This window comes from Phyllostomus discolor, chromosome 6, assembly GCF_004126475.2.
Source record: "Phyllostomus discolor isolate MPI-MPIP mPhyDis1 chromosome 6, mPhyDis1.pri.v3, whole genome shotgun sequence".
NCBI classification, from domain to species: domain Eukaryota; kingdom Metazoa; phylum Chordata; class Mammalia; order Chiroptera; family Phyllostomidae; genus Phyllostomus; species Phyllostomus discolor.
This window is the reverse complement of record NC_040908.2, coordinates 78,140,883-78,165,654: the sequence shown is the minus strand read 5'-3', so window position 1 is coordinate 78,165,654 and position 24,772 is coordinate 78,140,883. Positions and strand designations below refer to the sequence as shown.

The window sequence follows — 24,772 nt, the reverse complement described above, 5'->3', positions numbered from 1 at the left end:
ATATTGTTATCTGTGTCTTTGAGTTTCAGTTTTATCTCCCACATATGAGTGAAATCATATCATTCTTATCTTTTTCTGTCTGACTTATTTTGCTTATCATTGTGGGGGTGCTCTGCCCAGCAGAACTCTCCCTGCCACCTTGGATGAAAAGAAAGGAGTCATCCAGGATATAATCTGTTCTTCCAGTGGAAAGGGTGTGGTGATTACCTCTGTGGAGAATACCCTGAGCCCTTCTCCAAAATGGCTTTTATTGGGATCAGTATGTACAGGAGTATAGAGCATGCATGCATAGCTCATCAAACAATGCCCAAAGGCTGTAGTTAATAGAAAACAGATATTATCTATAGATAACAATTGAAGGAACACAGAGATCTCTCAGGTCAGGTCTGCGAGACATGCTGATGCCAGGTGGTTGTTAAGGCATGTTCATGGGATAAGGAGTTCACTCCTTATCCTTTGAATTCAAACATCTGGCTTATACCAACAGGGCTATCACTAGGCAGAGCAGGCTTCAAAGGATACAATGTATATTTCAGGTCTGATTTCCCACAGGAACCCTGGGTGTTAGTATCTGGTCATGTCTGCCACTCACTTTCCTGGTTTTCTAGGGAGACTATTAGCCTTTTCCAAGGTTTTGCTCAGCTGGGCTACAGTGTCCGAAACCACATGGAGTGGTCCATAACATATCATAATATTCTCTTTTTTTAACTTTAACTTTTTATTATCCTTTAGTTCAGTTTATGCAATAATCTCTATCTGTGAAAGAATTCAAATCTATTGAATGAAAGGCTTTGCTTATTATCATTTATAAACAAACTGAAAAATCAGTTGTTGAAGGGTTAGGGTAGTATATTAAATAACAGAGTTCTGGGGTGAATCTGTAATTGATATGGTTGAGCAAACAAACTGTGTTATTGTGATAGATTGGACAAATCTACCATGCAGATTTATACAACAACCAAATGCAGAGAAACACAAAAGATACCCTTTCCTTGATCATAAGAGAATCAAGTACTTTTAGAAGCTAAAGCTATTAAGTTTATAGCACCAAAACACTAAACAAGAACTTCTTATTTTTAAGAAAAAAATATGTTTTCTCATTTTCTGTTCTTGGCATAAATTTTAATTTTTCCAGTGGAACCGAAAGCTCCTAAATCCCTTCAGTGTTGTCCAAAAAAAAAAAAAAAAAAAAAAAAAGTCTGTTCACAAGTAAGCTGTACAATTCAGTCACTTTTTTTAACTTCAAACTTTTCTTTGCCAAAATTAAACAGCCCAGCACCAATATTTCCTCTATAACCTTCATCTATAACACAAGTTCCTACATCTATGAAGTGTTTTGCAGTCAAGCCAGAATGTGGAGCTACTCTTCCATAGCACCAGCAGGCAGAGTGATCTGAATGTCGTTTTTCACAAGGACTTTCTCTGCAGGTAGCACTGTGTAATCAATCATAGGCACTGTACAGGTCACAGCAGGTAGCCTGTGCGGACCCCTTCGTGGGGGTGGTGGCATGCTGGAGAATCCGAGCTGCACACTGCCCTCCTCTGCAGGCCAGGACCTCTTGCTGGAACAAATGGTGCTTATCTCTTAAGAGCACACATGGGAGAGCAGAATGCAGGCATAGTTGATGCAGAGGAACAGGAAGCTGCTTATCATAATATTCTCAAGCTCCATCCATGTTGGCAGTATTTCATCTTTTCTTATGGCTGAGTAGTATTCTATAGTATATATGTACCACATCTCCTTTATCCAGTGGTCGATTGAAGGACACTTTGGTTGTTTCCATGTCTTGGCCACTGTGAATAGTGATGCAGTGAACACAGGGGAGCATATATTTTTGCTAATAAATATTTTCAAGTTTTTCAAGTTTTTCAGGTAGATACCCAGAAGAGGAATTGCTGGGTCATATGGTGTCTCTATTCTTCTGCCATAGTGACTGTACCAGTTTACACTCCCACCAGCAGTTCGTTTTCTCCATAACCTCTCCAACACTTGTTATTACTTGTCTTGTGATAATAGCCATTTTAACAGCTATGAGGTGGTATCTCATTGTAGTTTTGATTTTCATTTTCTTAACAGCTAGTGAATTTGAGCATTTTTCATATATCTGCTGGCCATTTATATGTCTTCTTGGGAGAAATGTCTGTTCAGGTCCTCTGCTTATTTTTTAATTGGATTGTTTGTCTGGTGTGGAGTTGTATGAGTTCCTTATATATTTTGGATATTAACCCCTAGATGGAGCTGTTGTTTGCAAATATTAGTTATTTGATTGGTTGCTTTTTGTTTCATTGGTGGTTTCTTTTGCTCTGCAGAAGCTTTTTAGTTTTGGAAGTTTTAGCCAGAGCAATCAGGCAAGAGAAAAAAATAAAAGGCATCCAAATTTGGAATGAAGAAGTGAGAGTGTCACTTTTTGCAGAAAACATGATTCTACATATATAAAACCCTAAAGATTCCACAAAAATCATTGAAACAATAAAAAATATAGTAAAATTGCAGAATACAAAACCAATGTATAAAAATCCACTGCATTTTATATACTAACAATGAAATTTCAGAAAAGGAAATGAAAAAAAATTCCTTTTGCAATTGCAATAAAAAGTAACATTTCTAGGAATAAACTTAACAAAGTATTTGAAGGACTTATATACTGAAAACTATAAAGCATTATTAAAAGAGATTGAAAAAAGGCAAAATGAAATGGAAAGATAGTCCATGTTCATGGATTGGAAGAATCAACATAGTTAAAATGTCTGGGAGACTTCCCGCCAAGATGGAGGCATAGGTAGACACACTGTGGCTCCTCGCACAACCAAAATAAGGACAACAATTTAGAAACAAAAAGCAACCAGTACTGACAGAAAATTGAACTGTTTGGAAGTCTGACAACCAAGGAGTTAAAGTAGACACATTCATCCAGACCAGTAGGAGGGGCAAAGTCAGGCAGCCAGGCGGAGAGGAGTCACAGCAAAGTGGTGGCTGGCAGACCCTGGGTGTGCAAGGCAGCAGCTGGTGGCCCCAGTGAGATGGCAGCAGGTGGAACCAGTGAGGCTGCGAATTGTGGAGGGGCGTGGCCCACAAGGCAGCTGGCGACCGGTGGGTCCCACATTCATGTGCCAACAAACCAGGCAAAACTGGGGAATGAGACAAACTGCGCAACCCAGGGTCCCAGAGTGGGGAAATAAAGCCTCAAAACCCCAATTGAAAACACCTGTGGGGGTTGAGGCAGCAGTGGAAGAACTCCCAGCCTCAGAGGAAAGTGCGTTAGAGAGACCACAGGGTCCTGGAGAGTTCACAAGCCCACTCTTTAGAAAGGCCCAATGTGTTTAGGGGAAGCGGGGGAAGTGACTGAAATCCGGCAGAGAGCAGAGCAAGCACCATTGTTCCCTCTTAGACCTCTTCCCCACATACAGTGTCACAACCCAGACACTGGGTTGCCCTGCCCAGGTAAACACCTAAGGCTCCGCCCCTCACTATGTGACAGGCACATCAAGACAGAAAAAAATGGCCCAAACTAAAGAACAGATCAAAGCTCCAGAAAAAATACAACTAAGTGATAAAGAGATAGCCAGCCTATCAGATGCACAGTTCGAAACACTGGTAATTAGGATGATCACAGAATTGGTTGAATTTGGTAGCAATTAGATGAAAAAAACAAAGGCTACACTAATGAAATAAAGGAAAATGCACAGGGAAACAATAGTGATGGGAAGGAAACTGGGACTCAAATCAATAGAGTGGACCAGAAGGAAGAAAGAAACATCCAACCAGAAAAGAATGAAGAAACAAAAATTTTAGAAAATGAGGAGAGGCTTAGGGTCCTCCAGGACATCTTTAAACATTCTAACACCCAAATTATAGGGGTACCAGAAGGAGAAGAGGAAGAGCAACAAGTTGAGCACATATTTGAACAAATAAGAAAGGAGAACTTCCCCAATCTGGCAAAGGAAATAGACTTCCAGGAAGTCCAGGAAGCTCAGAGAGTCCCAAAGAAGTGGACCCAAGGAGGAACACACCAAGGCACATCATAATTACATTACCCAAGATTAAAATGAAGGAAAGAATCTTAAAAGCACAAGAGAAAAGAGAGAGTTACCTACAAAGGAGTTCCCACCAGACTGTCAACTGATTCTCAAAAGAGACCTTACAGGCAAGAAGGGGCGGGAAAGAAGTGTTTGAAGTCATGAAAGGCAGAGACCTACATCCAAGATGACTCTATCCAGCAAAGCTTTCATTTAGAATGGAAGGGCAGATAAGTGCTTCTCAGATAAGGTCAAGACTTAAAGGAGTTCATCACCACCAAGCCCTTATTATATGAAATGTTTAAGGGACTTTTCTAAGAAAAAGAGGATAAAAGACATGTATAGTTAAAATGATAGAAAACTCACAATTATTAACAACCACACCTAAAATAAAAACAAAAACAAACTAAGCAAACAACTAGAACAGGAACAGAACCACAGAAATGGAGATCACATGGAGGATTAGCAACAGGGGAGTGGAGGAGGAGAGAGGGGGAAAAAGGTACAGAGACTAAGTGAGCATAGATGGTAGGTAGAAAATACACAGGGGGAGGGTAAGAATAGTATGGGAAATGTAGAAGCTAAAGAACTTATAAGTATGATACACGGACATGAACTAAAGGGGGGAATGTGGGTGGGAAAGGGGTGTGCAGGATGGAGGGGAGTGAAGCGGGGAAAATGGGACAATTGTAATAGCGTAATCAATAAAATATATTAAAAATAAAATAAAATAAAACTGTCTGTATTACCCATATACAGATTTAATGCAATCATCCATAAAAAATCCAATGTCATTAAAAAAAAGGAACAAAAACAATCATCAAATTTGTATGGAACTACAAAAGATCTCAAATAGTCAAAGGAATCTTGAGTAAAAAGAATGAAGCTGGAGGTATCACACTACCTGACTTCAAGTTATACTACAGAGCAATGATAATCAAAACAGCATGGTGTTGGCAGAAAAAAAGACACAGACCAATAGAATAGAATTGAGAGCCCAGAAATAAAACCACATGTATATGGGCAAACAATTTTTGGCAAATGAGCCAAAAAGCATACAATGGAGAAAGAAGCCTCTTCAATAAATGGTGCTGGGAAAATTGGAGAGCCAAAGCAAAAGAATGAAACTAGACTACAGTTTGTTCCCATGTACAAAAATTAATTCAAAATGGATCAAAGACCTAAATGTAAGATCTGAAGCAATAAATTACATAGAAGAAAACACAGGTACTAAACTCATGGACCTTGGTTTAGAGAAGATTTATGAATTTGACTCCAAAGGTGAGGAAAGTAAAGGCAAAAATAAATGAATAGGACTATATCAAATATTTTTAATTTCCATAAATTCCAACTTACCTAATTTTGTCCTTTGGTTGTACATGCTTTTTGTATCATATATATGGATCCATGGTGAAAACAAGGTTCATGAACTACTCTTATGTTTTCTTCTAAAAGTTTTATAGTTTTAGCCCATGCATTTATGTTGTTTATACATTTGAATTCATTTTGAATATGGTATGACACAGGGATCTAATTTCATTCTTTTGCTTGTGGATGGATGGCTAAATGTTCCAGCACCATATATTTCTCCCCCATTGAGTAGTCTTGGCACCCTTGTTGAAATCAATTGACTATAGATGTGTGGGTTTATTTCTGGACTGTTAATGCTGTTCTATTGGTCTGTGTGCTATATGTCTGTCCTTATGCTAGTATCACACTGTTTTGATCACTGTATCTTTATATAAGATTGAAATGAGGAAATGTGAGTCTCTTAAGCTCCTTTATTACATAGATTAATTTTACCTAGTTTAAAAAATATTTGTGAGCCCTGGCTGGCATAGCTCAGTGGATTGAGTGTGGGCTGGGAACCAAAGTGTCCCAGGTTTGATTCCCAGCTAGGGTACATTCCTGGGTTGCAGGCCATAACCCCCAGCAACCGCACATTGATGGTTCTCTCTCTCTGTCTCTGTCTCTCTCTCTCTGTCTCTCTGTCTCTCTCTCTCTCCCTCCCTTCCCTCCCTAAAAATAAATAATAAAAAATCTTAAAAAATTTTTTTGTAATGGAGTCATATAACATGATGCTTTTATATGTTTTTTTTCTATTTAATATTATGTTTGAGAGCCACTTCTTTATGTTGTTTAAAAAAGAAACTTTAAATAAATACCACATTTAAATGATTTAAAAATTCAAATAGGATGATGCTGGCTTCATAAAAAGAGTTTGGGAGTCTTCCATCATTTTGGATTTTTTGGAATAGTCTGTGAAGGATAGGAGTTAGCTCTTCCTTACATCCTTTATAGAATTCTCCTGTGAAACCATCTGGTCCCAGGATTTTGTGTGTCAGGAGTTTTTTGATTACTGCTTCAATTTCATTTGCTGTTAGTGGTCTGTTCAGGCTTTTTGCTTCTTTTTTCATTGAGTTTTGGAAGATTATATTTTCTAGAATTTTTCCATTTTCAGCTAGGTTTTCAAATTTCTTGGCATAGAGTTCTTCATAGTAATTTCTTACAATCCTTTGTATTTCTGTGGTATCAGTTGTAATCTCTCCTCTTTCATTTCTGATTGTGTTTATTTGGATCCTTTCTCTTTTTTTTCTGATGGGTCTGCTTAAAGGCTTGTCAATTTGTTTATCTTTTCAAAGAACCAGTTCCTGGATTCATTGATCCTTAGAATTGTGCTTATAGTCTCTGTGCCATTTAATTCTGCTCTGATCTTGGTTATGTCCTTCTTTCTACTTGTTCTGGGCTGTCTTTGCTGTTGTTCCTCGAGTTCTTGTAGATGTAGGGTTAGGTTGTTTGTTTGAAATGTTTGTATCTTTTTTTAGGTAGGCCTGTATTGCTATGAATTTCCCTCTCAGGACTGCCTTGGCTGTGTCCCATAAGTTTTGGGTTGTTGTGAGTTCATTTTTGTTTTTTTTCCAGAAAACACTTTGATTTCTTCCCTAATTTAATTCTTGACCCATTTATTGTTTAATAGCATGCTATTCAATTTCCACGATTTTGAGTGTTTTGGCTTTTTTTCCCTTGGGGTAGAGAACAAGCTGACAGTGACCAGAGGGAAGAGGAGAGGGAATTTCAGGGGAATTCCAGGGGAGAATGGGAAGGGTTTACAGGAACAAATATAAAGGACACATGGACAAAAAGTAGGGGGGGTGGAAATGGGAGGGAGGTGGGGAGGAATGGGTGGGTGGGCTGAGGTGGGAGTAAAAGACAGAAAACTGTACTTGAACAACGATTAAAATAAAAAAAAATAAAATTCAAATATGATGAAAAGATTAAAGTGAAAACCTGTGCTGTCTCCCAATCCAGGTTTTCATCTTTCACCAGAGTTAACCAGTATTACCAGTTTATTGAGCATTTGTGGAGAGACATTTTAGATATGAACAGGTCTCTGATTGTGTACCTTCTCCCCACTCCCCCCAGATGATAGCACATTATATACAAAAGAGAGTACTTTATTAAACTTACTTTCTAATTATTTCTTAAGTTAGCTTATTTCTTTCCACCCCTATTACCATCGTTCAATCCATTGTTTTTAGGAGTACAAAGCTATGACTTTATAAATTGTCACTCAACTTGGGTGTGTCTAGTGTTTCTTCATAATTAGATTCAGTGAATGCACTTTAGGCAGTGATACCATGGAAGTAATGTGTTCCTCTCTGTCTATCATATCAGAAGGCACCTCATGATAATTTGTACTCTGACTGGTGAAGTGAATTTTGATCAGTTGCTTAAGGTGAAGTTTGCCAGTTTTCTTCACTACAAAATTATTTTTCTTTTGTAAATAATAAGTCATCTATGAAGATATTCTTTTTTAAAAATTGCTTTTAGAGAGAGAGGAAGGAGAGACAGAAACATCGATGTGAGTGTGAAGCATTAATTGGTTGCCTTTTGCATGTGCCCAGGAATCGCACATCCCCTTACTGGGGATTGTACCCACAACATAGGTATGTGCTTTGACCAGGAATCAAAACCACAAATTTTTGGTTACAGGATGTTGCTCCAACCAACTGAACCACACCAGCCAGGGCTTTGATGAAATTCTTTGAGGCAATGTATATCTTGTTACTCATTAAACACTCAAAGATTTTAGTATCTGTTGGTTATTTGTGTGAATCAAAAATTATGTGTTATAATGCTTGCAAAATGGTGTGCATAAATTTTGTCTGCACTCTCCTTTAGTTCTGCTGGGTTCTAGAGTCAGGCTGGTTTAATGGTGCCACGAGGTGCCTCTTGCAGTGCTTCTGTCTGTCTCTGGCTCTTGCAGTACCCCTACCATCTATAGAAGGCTCAGTTTACAGTCCAAGGCAGAAGGTGAACACCCAGGAAATTAGAAAGAGGTTTGGGGCCCAGAGTGACAATATTAGATACACTAAATTTACCTCTATGCCTCCACTCCTGCTCCAGAGAAATATGGTCATTGGTAAAGATGATGTCATTTTGTGTAGTTTCTATACCTTGAACCCTCTCATTTCAAAGATGTGTTCCCGGTCTTATCTTTGTTCTAAAGCCTCATTAGTTTTAGGTTTCCTTTCTTTTCCTTTTTTTCCCCCCCTAAAAAGGTTTTTATTGCCTTTGGTCCGCAGTTGGTATTTCACATTATCTCTTGTTCCCAGGGCTCCTGAGTGAGGTTGGTCCCAGAGAGGGCCTACTGGTGGGGGTCCCTCTGCAGTACTTTGTTGGGAAGAAGAGATTAGTATAGAAGGGGGGATTTGGTGTTGCCTCAACAACTCAGAACTCCACTGTCCTGTCTGGGTCTTGGTTTTGTTGCTGGGCCCCTGGGAGGGTCCTGGGGAAATCCAGTTCCTTTTTTTTTTTTTTTTAAAGATTTTATTTATTTATTTTTAGAGAGGGAAGGGAGGGAGATAGAGAGAGTTAGAGATAGATAGAGATAGAGAGAGAGATAGAGAGAGAGAGAGAGAGAGAGAGAGAGAGAGAGAGAGAGAGAGAGAGACATCAATGTGCGGTTGCTGGGAGCCGTGGCCTGGAACCCAGGCATGTGCCCTGACTGGGAATTAAACCTGCGACACTTTGGTTCGCAGCCCATGCTCAATCCACTGAGTTACACCAGCCAGGGCCGAAATCCAGTTCCTTTTGATACCTAAAATATCTGGGGACTGTGGCCTGGCCTTCTCTCAGGGGCCCTTCTTCCCAGCAACCTCCTCCAACATCCCCAACCCATCCCCCCCTCAAAAATTACTTTTGTTTTGTTAAAAGTGCTTGAAACTTTTGTGGGTACAGAAACCACAAACTGATCAGCAGAGAAGAGGAAAGAGGTGCAGAACCACCTGGAAGCCATTTGGGGCCAGTTTCTCCTCTGGCACAGGTTTCTTTTTTCCTCCATAGGTTGGCATAAAGCTTGCTGGGAAGTTTGCTACCTGAATGTGTCCTGGCAGGGACCCCTTACCTCTCAAGCATCTGGATCCAGCCTTCACAGTCACTCTGCTGGAAGCACTTGAACACACAGAAAAACAAGATGAAGACACAGAAAAACCTGAAATTCCATATGGGGTGATGATATAGGGAGACACCCCACTAAGTGGGTGGCTCAGCAGCCTCCTTCCTCTTGGTAGTAGGGGAAGTGCTCTGGGGCTTTCCCTGGGCTTGGGTAGTCACCTGCTGACCCTGGAGCTCCATTAGCCACTAGGCCTTGTGGGCAGTACTTAGGGTCATATATCTGCCGACCCAAGCCAAGGACCTGGCCACTCTGATTGGCACCTTGCGTTAGCCCATCTGCAGAGACACGGAGGATTGTCACACTTGTTGGTCCCCAACTTGGTGTCATAGATGTACTACTGGGTCCTGGGGCTGTCATGCCTCCCTGGCTGGCACACTTTTTGGTGCCCATTTCGAGCCCAAGGAAACACTGGCCTGCCTTCATGGTAGCGCCATTCAAGTTCTGCTTCTGCTTTTCCAATGTCTACATCTCTCTGCAGCCCCTTTGTCTTAGCCGTCCTTGCCAGAATCAGAAGAGACATGCACATCTGGTTCACATTTCCACTCATAAATATGTCAATTGGCCTTGAACAGGTCCATAAGTTCATGCCATAGCTGACCATGGCCTTATGAAGTTGGAGAGGTTTTTCTAGCTGGTGCCAGTTTTGCATGGAGCAGTTCATCTTAGGGACTGAGCTGGGCTGCAGCTTATTCATGAGTGTGCACAGGATAATCCCATCCTTCAGACCCTTTTGGAAGTCAGAACTGATAGGCCAATGAGTCCCTTGATCCAGCTATGGGGTTTTGCCTTCTTCTGAGGGTTATATTTGTATAGGAGCTGGTTCTTGACCTTGGCCAAAAGCCCATACAAGGGCCCCTTGTTGAACTGTGTGCAGCTCATGATGGCAGTGGTGATGGTGGGGCAGACCGGCTTCCTTCATATCTGGACATGAAGCCTACACCTTCAATTTTGAAACTAAATTTGGACTTTTTGCTCTAGAACCACAATTTTTTGAGCAAGTTACTCATTAAAAGGAACCTTAGTTGTCCTTAAATACTTTGATGAGAATATGTAATTGTGAGAATGTGTAGCTGATATGACACCAGCTTGCTTCTCCACCTTCAATTGTCTCTTCAGGGTGATCTTGTCTGTGGTCTAGATTTCATTCTGAGGCCTCTGTAGGTTCTGGTCTTCTTTGGCATGGATGTCTAGCTCTTTGTGTTTTTTTTAATTACAGTTGACACTCAATATTTTTTATATTAGTTTCAGGTATATAGCATAGTGTTTAGACATTTATATAACATACAAAGTGATCCCCCAGTAAGTCTAGTACCCACCTGGCACCATACAGGGTTATTACAATATTATTGAATATATTCCTTATGCGGCTGTACTTTACATCCCTGTGACTATTTTGTAACTATTGATTTTGTACTTATTTTTTTCACATTTTTCACCCAGTCCCCCAGCCCCCTCCCATCTGGCAACCATCAGTTTGTTCTCTGGATCTATTCAGTTTTTTTTCTGTTTTGTTTGTTTATTTTTATCTTTATTCTTACTATTATTTTCTTTTATTCTCTCTGGAGGACATGCCTATTGATTTTAGAGAGAGGGGAAGAATAGGAGAAAGGAAGGGACAGAAACGTTGATTTGAGAGAGAAACATCAATTAGCTGTCCTTTGTAGGTGCCCTGACTGGGAACTGAACATGTGACCTTTTGTCTGTGAGATGACGTCCAACCCACTGAGCCACACCAGGCAGGGCTGATTATTTTGTTCTTTAGATTCCACATATAAATGAAATCACATGGTATTTGTCTTCTCTGACTTATTTCACTTAGCATAATAACCTCTAGGTCCCTCCATGTTGTCACATGATAAAATTTTACTTTTTATGGCCATGTGGTATTTCATTGTATATATGTACCAGTTCTTCTTTACACAATCATCTATTGATGGACAATTATGTTGCTTTTGTATCTTGGCAATTTTAAATAGCATTAAACATAAGGATGAATATGTCTTTTCAAATTAGCATTTTGGATTTCTCTAGATGTATACCCAGAAGTGGAATTACTGGGTCATAAGGTAGTCCTATTTTCAATTTTTTGAGGTACATCCATACTGTTTTCCATAGTTACTGCACCAATTTGCAGTCTTACCAAAAATGCATGAGGTCTCCTTTTCTTCACATCCTTGCCAACACTTAATTGTTGATTTATTGATGATAGCCATTTTGACAGGTGTGAGGAGATATTTTATTGTGGTTTTAATTTGCATTTTCCTGATGATCAGTGACATTGAGCTTCTTTTCATGTCTATTGGTCATCTGTGTGTACTCTTCAGAGAAATGTCTACCTGGGTCCTCTACCCATCTCTTGATTGTTTTTTTTTGATGTTAAGTTTATAAGTTGTTTATAAATTTTGAATACTAACATCTTATCAGATGTATCATTGGCAAATATCTTCTTCCATTCTGTAGGTTGTCTTTTTATTTAGTTAATGGCTTCCTTTACTGCGTAAAACCTTTTTAGTTTGATATAGTCACATTTTTTCCTTGCCTGAAGAATATATCAGAAAAAATATTACTAAGAGCAATGTCAGAGACTTTCCTGACTATGTTTACTTCCAGGATTTTTATGGTTTTGAGTCTTACATTTAAATCTTTAATCCCTTTTGAGTTTACTCTTATCTATGGTGTAAGAAGCTGGTTCAGTTTTGCTTTTATGCATGTATCTGTTCAGTTTTACCAATACCATTTATTGAATAGACTGTCTGCATATTCTTGCCTCCTTTGTCATAGATTAACTGACTGTATAGTTGGCAGGTTCATTTCTGGGCTCTCTTTCTCTTCCACTCATATATGTCTGTTTTTATGTCAGTATTGGGCTTTTTTGATTACTATAGTCTTGTAGTATAGTTTGATATCAGACAGTGTGGTGCCTCCAACTTTGCTCTTCTCGATTGCTGTGGCTATTTGTGTGTGTGTGTGTGTGTGTGTGTGTGTGTGTGTGTGGTTCCATATAAATTCTTGGATTATTTGTTGTAATTCTGTGAAAAATGCTATTGGTATGTTTTAAAAAGATTTTATTTATTTACTTGTAGGGGGAAGATAAGGGAGGGAGAAAGAGAGGGAGAGAACATCCATGTGTAGTTGCCTTTTGAGTGCCCCTTACTGGGAACCTGGTGCGGAACCCAGGCATGTGCCCTGACTGGGAATTGAACCTGTGACCCTTCAGTTCACATGCCAGCACTCAATCAACTGAGCCACACCAGCCAGGGTGCCATTGGTATTTTGATGGAGATTGCTTTAAATCTAGGTTGCTTTGGGTAGTATGGACATTTTAATGCTGTTAATTCTTCCTATCCATGAGCATGGTATATGCTGTCATTTACTTGCGTCCTCTCAGTTTTTTTTTCTTCAATGTCTTATAATTTTTTGAGTATAAGTCTTTTACCACCTTGGCTAAATTATCCTTAGGTATTTTATTATTTTTAATGCAATTGTAAATGGGATTGTTTTCTTAGTTTCTCTGTTAGTTTGTTATTACTATATTGGCATAAAATGCAATTGATTTTAAAATATTGATTTTGTACCCTGCTGTTTAATTTATTAGTTCTAATAATTTTCGTGGAATATTTATGATTCTATCTATGTAGTACCTTATTCTGCAAATAATGAGAGTTTTAATTTTTCTTTCCAATTTGGATGTCTTTTATTTTTTTCTTGTCTGATTGCTGTGGCTACAACTTCCAAAACTATGTTGCATAAAAGTGGTGAAAGTGGATATTCTTGTCTTGTTCTTGATCTTAAAGAAAATGTTTTGCGCTTTTCTCCATTCAGCCTGATGTTAGTGTAGATTTGTTATATATGGCTGTTATTTTATTGAGGTATGTTCTCTGTATTCCCACTTTGCTGATAATTTTTATCATACATTGGTGCTAGCTTTTGTCAAATGCTTTTTCTGCATCTATTGGTATGATCATGTGATTTTTATTCTTCATTTTGTTTATGTGGTGTATTACATTAATTGATTTTCAAATATTCAACCATTTGTGCATTCCATAAATGAATCCCGCTTGATCATGGTGTACAATCTTTTAAATGTATTGCTGAATTCAGTTTGCATATATAGATGTGTGTGTGTGTTTGTGTTTGTGCGTATGCGCCCCAGGATATTTCATTTATTTATTTTTAGAGAGAGGGGAAGAAAGGGAGAAAGAGAGGGAGAGAAACATCGATGTGTGAGAGAATCATTGATCCATTGCCTCTTGCATGCCATTGACTTGGGACTTGGCCTGCAACCCAGGCATGAACCCTGAATGGGAGTCCAACTGGTGAACTTTTGGTTTACAGTATGGTGCCCAGCCCACTGAGTCACACCAGTCAGGGCTCAGTTTGCTAATATTTTATTGAGGACTTTTGCATTCATGGTCATTAGGGATATTGACTTATAATTTGTTTTGGTAATGCCTTTGTCTTGTTTGGAGTTAGGCTAACGCTAACCTTGCAAAATGAACTTGAGAGCCATCTCTTTTTTAAAAAAATATTTTTGGAATAGTTAGAGAATAGGTGTTAATTTTTCTCTGAATGCTTCATAAAATTTTCCTGTGAAGCCATCTGGTCCAGGACTTTTCATTTGTTAGGAATTCTCAAATTACTAATTTGATTTTGTTATGAGTAATTGGTCTGTTCAGATTTTCTATTTCTTCTTGATTCAGTCTTAGAAGATTGTGTGTTTCTAGGAATTTATTTATTTCTTACAGATTGTCCTACGTGTTTGTATATAATTGTTCATAGTATTTTCTTATAACTTAAATTTTTTGTGTTGTCAATTGTTACTTTTATTTATTTTATTTATTTCTCATGTATATTTTATTGATTATACTATTACAATTGTCCCAGTTTTTCCCTGCCCTTTATATCCCTCTGCCCCACACTACCCTTCCTCTACCATTCCCTGCCTCTTAGTTCATGTCCATTAGTCATACATGGAAGTTCTTTAGTTTATCCATTTCCTACAGTACTTTTTAAAAAATATTAGTTTATATTCATTATTATTTTGTACTGATTTCAGGTGTAGAGCTTTGTGGTTATACAATCTTATACTTTATAAGGTGTTCTAAATCCTTCCACCTTTTTCACTGAGTCCCCCAAAGCCAAGCCAAATCCTTCCATTCTCTGTCTGAGTCTGTTTCAGCTTTGTTTGTTTATTTTATTCTTTTTGGTTTTATTATATATTTTTTTTACTTAAAATATTTTATCGATTATGCTATTACAGTTGTCTAATTCCCCTCTTTATTCCCCTCCACCCTGTACACCCTCCCCTACCCAAATTCCTCTCCTTTAGCTCATGTCCATGTGTCATAAGTTCTTTAGCTTTTACATTCCCATATTATTCTTGCCCTCCCCCTGTCTATTTTCTACCTACCACCTATGCTACTTATTCTTTGTACCTTCCCCCCTCTCCTCCTCCCACTCCCCTGTTGATAACCCTCCATGTAATCTCCATTTCTGTGGTTCTGTTCCTGTTGTAGTTATTTGCTTAGTTTGTTTTTGTTTTTGTTTTAGGTGTGGTTATTAATAATTGTGAGTTTGCTGTCATTTTACTATATATCTTTTTTATCTTCTTTTTCTTAGATAAGTGCCTTTAACATTTTATATACTAGGGGCTTGGTGATGATGAACTCCGTGAACTTGACCTTATCTGAGAAGCACTTTATTTGCCCTTGCATTCTAAATGAAAGCTGTGCTAGATAGAGCAATCTGGGATGTAGGTCCTCACCTTTCATGACTTGGAATACTTCTTTCCAGCCCCTTCTTGTCTGTAAGGTCTCTTTTGAGAAATTAGCTGATAGTCTGATGGGAACTCCTTTGTAGGTGACTGTCTCCTTATCTCTTGCTGCTTCTAGGATTCTCTCCTTCATTTTAATCTTGGGTAATGTAATTATGATGTGCCTTGGTGTGTTCCTCCTTGGGTCCAACTTCTTTGGGACCCTCTGAGCTTCCTGGACTTCCTGGAAGTCTATTTCCTTCACCAGATTGGGGGAAGTTCTCCTTTATTATTTGTTCAAGTAACTTTTCCACTTGTTGCTCTTCCTCTTCCCCTTCTGGTACCCCTATAATTTGGATGTTGGAACATTTAAAGATGTCCTTGAGGTTCCTAACCTTCTCCTAATTTTTTTTTTGAATTCTTGTTTCTTCATTCTTTTCTGGTTGGATGTTTCTTTCTTCCTTCTGGTCCACTCCATTGATTTGAGTCCCAGTTTTCTTCCCTCACCATTGGTTCCCTGTGCATTTCCCTTCATTTCACTTAGTGTAGCCTTCATTTGTTCATCTAATTTGCTACCAAATTCAACTAATTCTGTGAGCATCCTGATCTCCAGTGCTTTGAATTGTGCATCTGATAGGTTGGCTATCTCTTGGTTGCTTAGTTGTATTTGCTGTGGTGCTTTGATCTGTTCTTCTGTTTGGGCCATTTTTGTGTGTGTGTTTCTCACCTGTTAGGTATGAGGGGCAGAGCCTTAGGTGTTCACCAGGGCGGGTCAACCCAGGTGGCTGGATTGTGATGCTGTATGTGGGGCGGGGTCCAAGAGGGAACAATGGCGCTTGCTCCGCTTTCTGCCGGATTTGTCACTTTCACCACTTCCCCCAAGCAAACTGGGCCCTTCTGGTGCTGATTCCCATGTGGGTGGGCTTGTGCATGTTCTAGGACCCTGTGGGTCTCTCCAATGCACTCTCCTTCTGGGTCTGGGAGTCTCTCCCTGCCTCTCAACTCCCACAGATGTTTTCAATTGGTGTTTTGAGGCTTTATTTCCTCCAGCTGGGACCCTGGGTTGCACAGTCTGTCTTGCTCCCCAGTTTTGCCTGGTTTATCTGCACATGAATGTGGGACCACCTGGTCAGCCACCCACCTTGTGCACAGTGCTTTGTTTCACAATCACCACCTCACTGGGTCTGCCCGCTGCCACCCCGCACATAGGGTCTGTCAGATGAGGCCTGCACGCCCAGGGTCTGCTCACTGCTGCCTTGCTTGCCCAGTGCCACTGCTTTTTGTGCTTTAACCCCTCTCCCCCCAGCCATCCAACTCCACCCAACTGCTGGTCTGGATGAATGTGTCTATTTTAACTCCTTGGTTGTCAGACTTCCATACAGTTCAATTTTCTGTCAGTTCTGGTTGTTATTTTGTTGTTGTCCTTATTTTGGTTGTGGGAGGAGGCACAGTGTGTTTACCTATGCCTCCCTCTTGGCTGGAAGTCTTCCCATACTATTCTTAACCTCCTCCTGTCTATTTTATGCCCACCAATTCTGCTTCTTATTCTCTGAACCTTTCCCCCTCATTCTCCCTCATCCTTATCCCTGTTCATAACCCCCCATGTGACCTCCATTTCTGTGATTTTGTTCATGTTCTAGTCGTTTGCTTTGTTTGCCAATGACTGTTGTTTTTTGTCTTTCAGTTGATAGCTTTCAGCTTCAGTTTTGTTTTGTTGATAGTTGTGAGTTTGTTGTGATTTTACTGTTCATATTTTTGATCTTCTTTTTCTTAGGTAAGTCCCTTTAACATTGCAATAATAAGGGCTTGGTGATGATGAACTCCTTTAACTTGACGTTGTCTGGGAGGCACTTTCTCTGCCCTTCCATTCTAAATGATAGCTTTGCTGGATGGAGTAATGTAGGTTGTAGGTCATTGCTTTTCATGACCTTGAATACTTCTTTCCAACCCTTTCTTGCCTGTAAAGTTTCTTTGGAGAATCAGCTGATAGTCTTATTGAAAATCCTTTGTGTGTAACTCTCTCCTTTCCTCTTGCTGCTTTTAAGATTCTTTATCTTTAATCTTGAGTAATTTAATTTTGATGTGTGTTGGTGTGTTTCTCCTTGGATCCAACTTCTTTGTGACTCTGTGCTTCCTGTACTTGCATGTCTAATTCCTTTGCCAGATTGGGGAAGTTTTCCTTTATTATTTTTTCAAATAAGTTTTCAATTTCTTGCTCTTCCTCTTCTTCTCTGGTACCCTATGATTTGGATGTTGAAATGTTTAAAGTTGTCCAGGAGGTTCCTAAGCCTCTCCTCATTTTTCTGAATTCTTGTTTCTTCATTCTGCTACAGTTGAATGGATATTTCTTCCTTTTATTCTAAATCATTGATTTGAATAATGGTTTTCTTCACTTTACTGTTGGTTCTCTGTATATTTTTCTTTATTTCATTTTGCATAGCCTTTATTTTGTGACCATACTCTATCATTTCTTTGAGCATTCTGATTACCAGTGTTTTGAACTCTGCATCTGATAGGTTGGCTATCTTCTTGTCACTTAGTTTTTTTCCTGGAGTTTTGATCTGTTTTTTCATTTGGGCCATATTTCTTTGTCTCAGTTCACTTGTTATGTTGTAAGGGGCGGAGCCTTAGGTATTCTCTAGGGTGTGGCAACCCACTTCGCTGCATTGTGGTGCAATCTGGATGAATGTTTCTTAAACTCTTTTGTTGTTGGACTTCCATAGTTGTTTGATTTTTTGGCAGTTCTGTTTTTTTTTAAATATATATTTTATTGATTATGCTATTACAGTTGTCCCATTTTCCCTCCTTTATTCCCCTCCACCCTGAGCAACCCCTCCCACCCAATTTTCCCCCTTAGTTCATGTCCATGTGTCCTATATATGTTATTTGGCTTCTACATTTCCTATACTATTCTTAACCTCCCCCTGTCTATCTTCTACCTACCATTCATGCTACTTATTTTCTGTACCTTTTCCCTCTCTCTTTCCACCCAATTTCCTGCTGATAACCCTCCATATGGTCTCCATTTCTGTGATTCTGTTTCTGTTCTAGTTGTTTGCTTAGTTTTTGTTTTCATGGTTTTTCTTTTCTTTTAGGTTCATTTGTTGATAGTTGTGACTTTGTTGTCATTTTATTGTTCTTTTTATCTTCTTTTTCTTAGAGTAGTTACTTTAACATTTCATACAATAAGGAATTGGTGATGATGAACTCCTTTAACTTGGCCTTATTTGGGACTTTATCTGCCCTTCCATTCTAAATGAAGGCTTTGTTGGATAAAGTAATCTTGGATGTAGGTCCTTGCCTTTCATGACTGGGTTGCTTGTTTCCAGCACCTTCTTGCCTGCAAGATTTCGTTTGAGAAATCAGCTGATAGCCTTATGGGGACTCCTTTGTAGGTAACTGTCTCCTTTTCTCTTGCTGCTTTTAAGATTCTCTCCTCTTTAACCTTGGGTAATGTACTTATGATGTGCCTTGGTGTGTTCCTCCTTGGGTCCAACTTCTTTGGGATTCTCTGAGCTTTCTGGACTTTCTAAAAATCTATTTATTTTCTAGTTTGGGGAAATTCTCCTTCATTATTTGTTCAAGTAAGTCTTCAATTTCTTGCTCTTCCTCTTCTCCTTCTGGCACCCCTATAATTCAGATGTTGGAATGTTTAAAGATGTCCTGTAGGTTCCTAAGCCTCTACTCATTTTTTGAATTCTTGTGTCTTCATTCTGTTCTCGTTGAATTCTTATTTCTTCCTTCTTGTTCACACCATTAATTTGAGCCCTGGTTTCCTTCCCATCACTGTTGGTTCTCTGTACATTTTTCTTTATTTTACTTAGCATTGCCTTCATGTTTTCATCTAATTTGTGACCATACTCAACCAATTCTGTGAGCATCCTGATTACCAGTGTTTTGAACTGTGTATTTGATTGGTTGCTTATCTCTTCGTCACTTAGTTGTATTTTTTCTGGAGCTTTGATCTGTTCTTTCATTTGCACCATTTTTGGTCTCTGCATGCCTGTTATGTAGTAAGGGGTGGCACTTTAGGTGTTTACTTAGGCGGGGCAATCCACATAGTTGCATTGTGATGCTATATGTTGGAGAGGGGTCCGAGAGAGATCAGTGCCACTTGCTTTACTCTCTACCAATTTTCAGTCACTTCTCCTGCTACCCACAATCAAATTGGGCCCTTCTGGTACTGATTCCCGGGGTGGGTGCATTTGTGTACTTTCTAGGACCCTGTGGGTTTCTCCAATGAACTCTCCTGTGAGCTTGGGAGTTTCTCCTGCTACCACCTCAACCACCACAGGTGTTTTCAATCAGAGATTTGAGGCTTTATTTACCTGTTGGAACTCGGGGTTGTGTGGTCTGTCTTGCTCCCCAGTGATTCCTCCCAGTTTATTGGCACTTGAATGTGGGACCACCCAGTCTGAAATCTGCCACCTCACCTGGTTTTCCATCTGCAGCCTTGCTGAGAGTCCTCTCCACCAGGTTTCCTGTCTCTGCCCCTCCTACTGGATGAATGTTTCCTCTTTAACTTCTTGGTTGTCAGACTTCCATACAGTTTGGTTTTCTGTCAGTTCTGGTTGGTTTTGGTTTATAAATTTGTTGTCCTTTTTTTGGTTGTGTGAGGAGGCACAGTGTGTCCACCTACACCTCCATCTTGGCTGGAAGTCTGTTTTTTTTTCTTTTTAAATTGGTTGTTATCATTCTTTTGATTACGTGAAGAAACAAAGTGTGTCTACCTATGCCTCCATGTTGGCTGGGAGCTCTAAATCTATTTTATTTCTTATATTATTTATTTCAGTACTCTTTTTCTTTCTTAATGTGTGGTTAAAAGGTTTATCAATCTAGCTTATCATTTAAAGGATCTTGGTTTTATTGATCTTTTGTATTGTTCTTTAGACTATAATATTTGTTTTTGCTCTGATCTTTATTATTTCCTTCCTTCTACTTTCTTTTGGCTTTGTTTTATATTCATTTTCTAGTTCCTTTAGGTGTCAGGTTAGTTTGTTTATTTTATTTTATTTTTTAATTAACATTTTTTAATCCTCATCTGAGGCTATGTTCATTGACTTGAGAGAGAAAAGAAGGAAGAGAGTAGAGAAGGAGAGAGATAGAGAGAGAGCAAGAGCGTGAAAGAAATATTAATGTGAGAGAAATATAAATCTGATGCCTCCTGTATGTGGCCTGACCAGGGAGTGAACCTGCAACTTTTTGTTGTATGGGACAATACTGCAACCCACTGGGCCCGACAAACCAGGGCAGGATGGTTTGTTTATTTGAGATTTTTCTTGTTTCTTGAGGTAGGTCTGTATTGCTGTGAATTTCCCTCTTAGAGTTGTATTGTTTTTTTCCAATAGATTTTGGGTCATTGTATTTTTATCTTCACTATTCTCAATGCAGCTTTTGATTTCTTCCTTGATCTCATTGTTTAGCCACCCATTGTTAAATAGCATGTTATTTTCACTTTATGTGTTTGCATATTATTACATTTTTTTCTTGTAATTGATTTCTAGTTTCATACCATTGTGGTTGTTGGTAACAATGCTTGATATGATTTCAGTCTTTTAAAATTTATGTAGACTTGTTTCGTGGCCTAACATATAGTCTATCATGGAAAATAGACTATAGACTATAGACGATACTATATGTTCAATGTACACTTGAAAAGAATGTATATTCTGTTGCTTTGTGGGTATATGGTGTAAACATATCAATTAAATTAATCTGGTTTAATGTGTGACTTAAGACCACTGTTTTCTTCTTGATTTTCTGTTTGAAAAATCTATCTATGGATAGATAACCCCTGCCCTATGTGTTTTGATTGGAGCATTTAATCCATTTATATTTCAAGTGATTATTGATAAGTACATAATTATTGCTATATTATTATTTATATTTATGTCTTTTCCCCTTATTTTCTTAAAGAAGTTTCTTTATCATTCTTTGTAGTACTTGTTTGGTAGTGATGAACTGCCTTAACTTTTTTTTGTCTAGGAAGCTCTTTATCTCTTCTTCAATTTTACATGATAGCCTTGTTGGGTATGGTAGTCTTGGTTGTAGGTCCTTGCTTTTCATCATTTTGAATATGTCATGCCAATCCCTTCTGGTCTGCAAAGTTTCTGTTGAGAAATCTGCCAGTTTTAGGGGAGCTTCCTCATAGGTAACTAACTGCCTTTCTCTTGCTGCCTTTAAGACAGCCTCTTTGTATTTAATTTTTGCCATTTGAATTATGACATGTCTTTGTGTGGGCGTCTTTGGGCTCATCTTGTTTGGGCCTCTCTGTACTTTCATGACTTGTATGTTTACTTTCTTCACCAGGTTAGGGAAATTTTTAGTCATTTTTCTTCAAGTAGTTTTTCAATCCCTTGCTTTCTCTGTTTTCCTTATGGTATGTCTATCCTAATTTTTCTTGATTCATTTGCTATTTGCATTTGGTGTTTTCTGGTACCTTGTCTTCTAAATTGTTGATCTGATTTTCTCCTTTATCTTATCCTCTATTGACTTCTAGTGTAACTTTCATTTCAGTTATTATATTCTTCATTTCTAACTGTTTTTATATAGTGTGTTTTTTAAAAATGCTTATTATCTCTTTGTTGAAGTTCTCACTGAGTTTATCTATTTTCCCCCTAATTTCCTTATAGCCATTGTTTTGACCTTTGTGTCTGGTAGATTGCTTGTTTATATTTTATTTAGCTTTTCTTTTGAGTTTTCTTCTGTTCTTTCATTTGGGACATGTTTCTTTGTTTCATTATTTTGACTACCTTTCTGTGTTTGCATCTATGTGTTAGGTAGAGCTGCTATATCTCCCAGTCTTGGTAGAGTGATCTTACATAGTAGGGATCCTGTGGGGCTCAGTGGGGTAACTTCCCTGATCACTTGATTTGGGTGCTCCATGAGGTCAATTGTATGGGTTGTGTGTGCCCTTCTGTAGTAATTGAACCTGATGGCCGTTGGCACATTAGTGGGTGGGATTGGCTCTTAGGAGAGGATTGGCCAAAGCTATAGCTATGATCTTCTATGCAGGGGTGGACCCCATGGAGTGGGAGTTGCCCCAGCAGGCTCTGGTGTTTGCTCAGACCACTTTTTGGGTATGCTGCATGTGGAGCTAATTGGGTGGTGCTCTCTTTTGGTCTGTAGCTGGCCATAAGGTGTGTTGGTTCTGGAGCCTTTTAAGAGTAGCTTCAGCACAGGTCAAGGTCAGCCACTGACTGTGACTTTCCCAGGACTATCTGGTAGGTGCTGCAAAACAATCTGCATTTGGTAGCTACCTATGCTGTACTTTGAGTTGTATGGGAGAGGCCACAATGTGAATTGAGGCCAGCTGCCACCAGTAATGGGCCTGGGACTTCTCAGCAAAAGGTGCAGGTCACTCTCAGTCTTACCACCACCTGTCAGTTTCCAGAGTGGCTCAGTCACTTAAAGAACCTTGGACAGTGCATGAGTTGGGCGAGTTGTAGTCTCAGGGAGTCACCAGGGTAGGGTGAGTGGTGTTTACCAGACTAATGAAGATTTAGATTGGCTGTGTGGGGGGAGGGTTCATTACAGGAAAGATGGTACATATCTATTGTCTGTGTGGGAGGAGGGCTCTGCACAAGGACAAAGGTGGCTGTCTCTCCAGTTTGTACCTTACAGTTACGCAACTCAGTTTCTCCCTGTATGTCTCTTGGGCTTTCTGAGCCACTGTCCTGCCAGAGCCCAGGGCAAGTGCCTGTGAGTGAGTGAGTCTGCTTGCAAGCCCTTTAAGAGGACACCTGGGATTCCAGCAGCCTTCCCTCTCTAGAAAAACCTTTTGAAAACGTTAAAAATTGTTTTCAATTATAGTTGATAATACTATATTAGTTTCAGATTCAGCAGCCTTCCTTTTCACCTGGCTGGACAAATTCCCACTGATTTTCACAGCCAGTTGTTGTGAGGGCTCCTCTTCCTGGCACTCATGCTCCAGACTAGAGGGCCTGGTGAGGGGCTGAGAAAACTCCCTCCTCTGGGGGAAACTCTGCAAGTACAATATCCATCCCAATTCTCAATTGCCACATATGGATAATGGAGCAAGCCCTTTTCATGTCTCTGATTCTCCTACCAGTCTTGATGTGGCTTCCTCTTTATATCCTTAGTTTTAGGACATATGTTCAGCTAGTCTTCAGATGGTTCTCCAGGTTGATTATTTTATAATGTAGTTATAATTTTGATGTGGTGATTGGAGGAGATGAGCACAGCATTTACCTACTCTGCCATCTTGGTCCGATTTCCCCAGGTGTCTAGCATTTGATTCTGAAATCAAATTTGAATTCTAGACTCTTCAGTGTTGCTTTCTATAGTAAGTTTTTGTTTGGAAGTATAATCCAGGTGAGGTTTTTGGTTGAATGTGTAGATGAGAATTTTTAATGTATTCTTTGTGGATTTGTTGTGACTGCACCTACTATGTATAGTTACAGTCTTGTTTGGAGAGGTTTCTCAGGGTGTATTGGAAGAGAGTTCTGGTATCCATACTAGGATACCCAAATAACCATGGACAAAATGTTGGTAGAAAAATGGACTGTAAAAACCATTTGATGAGGTCCCAGACAGAAATGGGAAACATGCTATTGGACAATGGATAAGAGGAGATCCTTGTTATAAAGCGTGAAAAAACTTGGTTGAACTTTTTTGTGTTCTAGTGTTTTGCAGAAGGCAGAACTTATGAATGATAAAATTGGATATTTAATTGAGGAAATGTTTAATCAAAGTGTTAAAAGAGTGGCTTGGTTCTTCCTGACTGATTATTGTAAAATGCAAGAGAAAAAAATGAATGGAACGTGGGTTCAGAATAGTTAAAAGGGAACCAAAAGTTAAAGATTTAGAAATCTCAGCCTGTCCATATTACAAAAAAAAGAGAGAGTATGTTTTAAAGAGAACACTAAATGGTTCAATTCCCAGTAAGGGCACATGCCTAGGTTGTGGGCCAGGTCCTGGGTAAGAGGCACTTGAGAGGCAACCACACAATGGTGTTTCATTTCCTCTCTTTCTCTCTCCTTTCCTCTCTCTAAAAAGAAATAAATACATAAATCTTAAAAAAAAGAACAAGAATTAAAAAATTAAAGAGATCACTAAGCATGTGGTAGACTGATCATTCCAAAAGGATATTAGTGTGTGAACCTTGGATTTTATCAGCCATCTCAACAGGAGCCGGGAATAGAGATGGGATTTTATCAAAAACACTATCAGCTGGGGCCATATGTGATCCTTCAAGAAAATGGAAGAAGGATCACAAAGGTGACTGAGAGATCATGAGGGCCACTGCCTAGGTTTCAACAGGGAAGATAGCAGCTCACTGGAACATTGGGGGTATGACTGCCCACTTGACAGACGCAGCATCCCACCAGGTTGTGAGGGTGACCTTGCCACTCCATTGAGTCTGGAAGGCAGAGCATCCAGCCAAAGAGCATGGTTCTTGAGCCTTAGGGTCTCTTGGAGTATGTCCTGCTGGGTTTTGGATGTGCTTGAGAACTGTCACTCCTTTCTTCTTTTCTCTTTCTCCCTTTTGGACTAGAAATTCTGTCCTGTACCTGTTCCACTAT

The 24,772-nt window shown here is 39.2% G+C and overlaps 1 pseudogene; it reads right to left on the bottom strand.

Annotated features, from left to right (window-relative positions):
• Positions 1-9,555: 9,555 nt before the first annotated feature.
• Positions 9,556-10,354, bottom strand: LOC114498759 (annotated as a pseudogene).
• Positions 10,355-24,772: the final 14,418 nt, after the last annotated feature.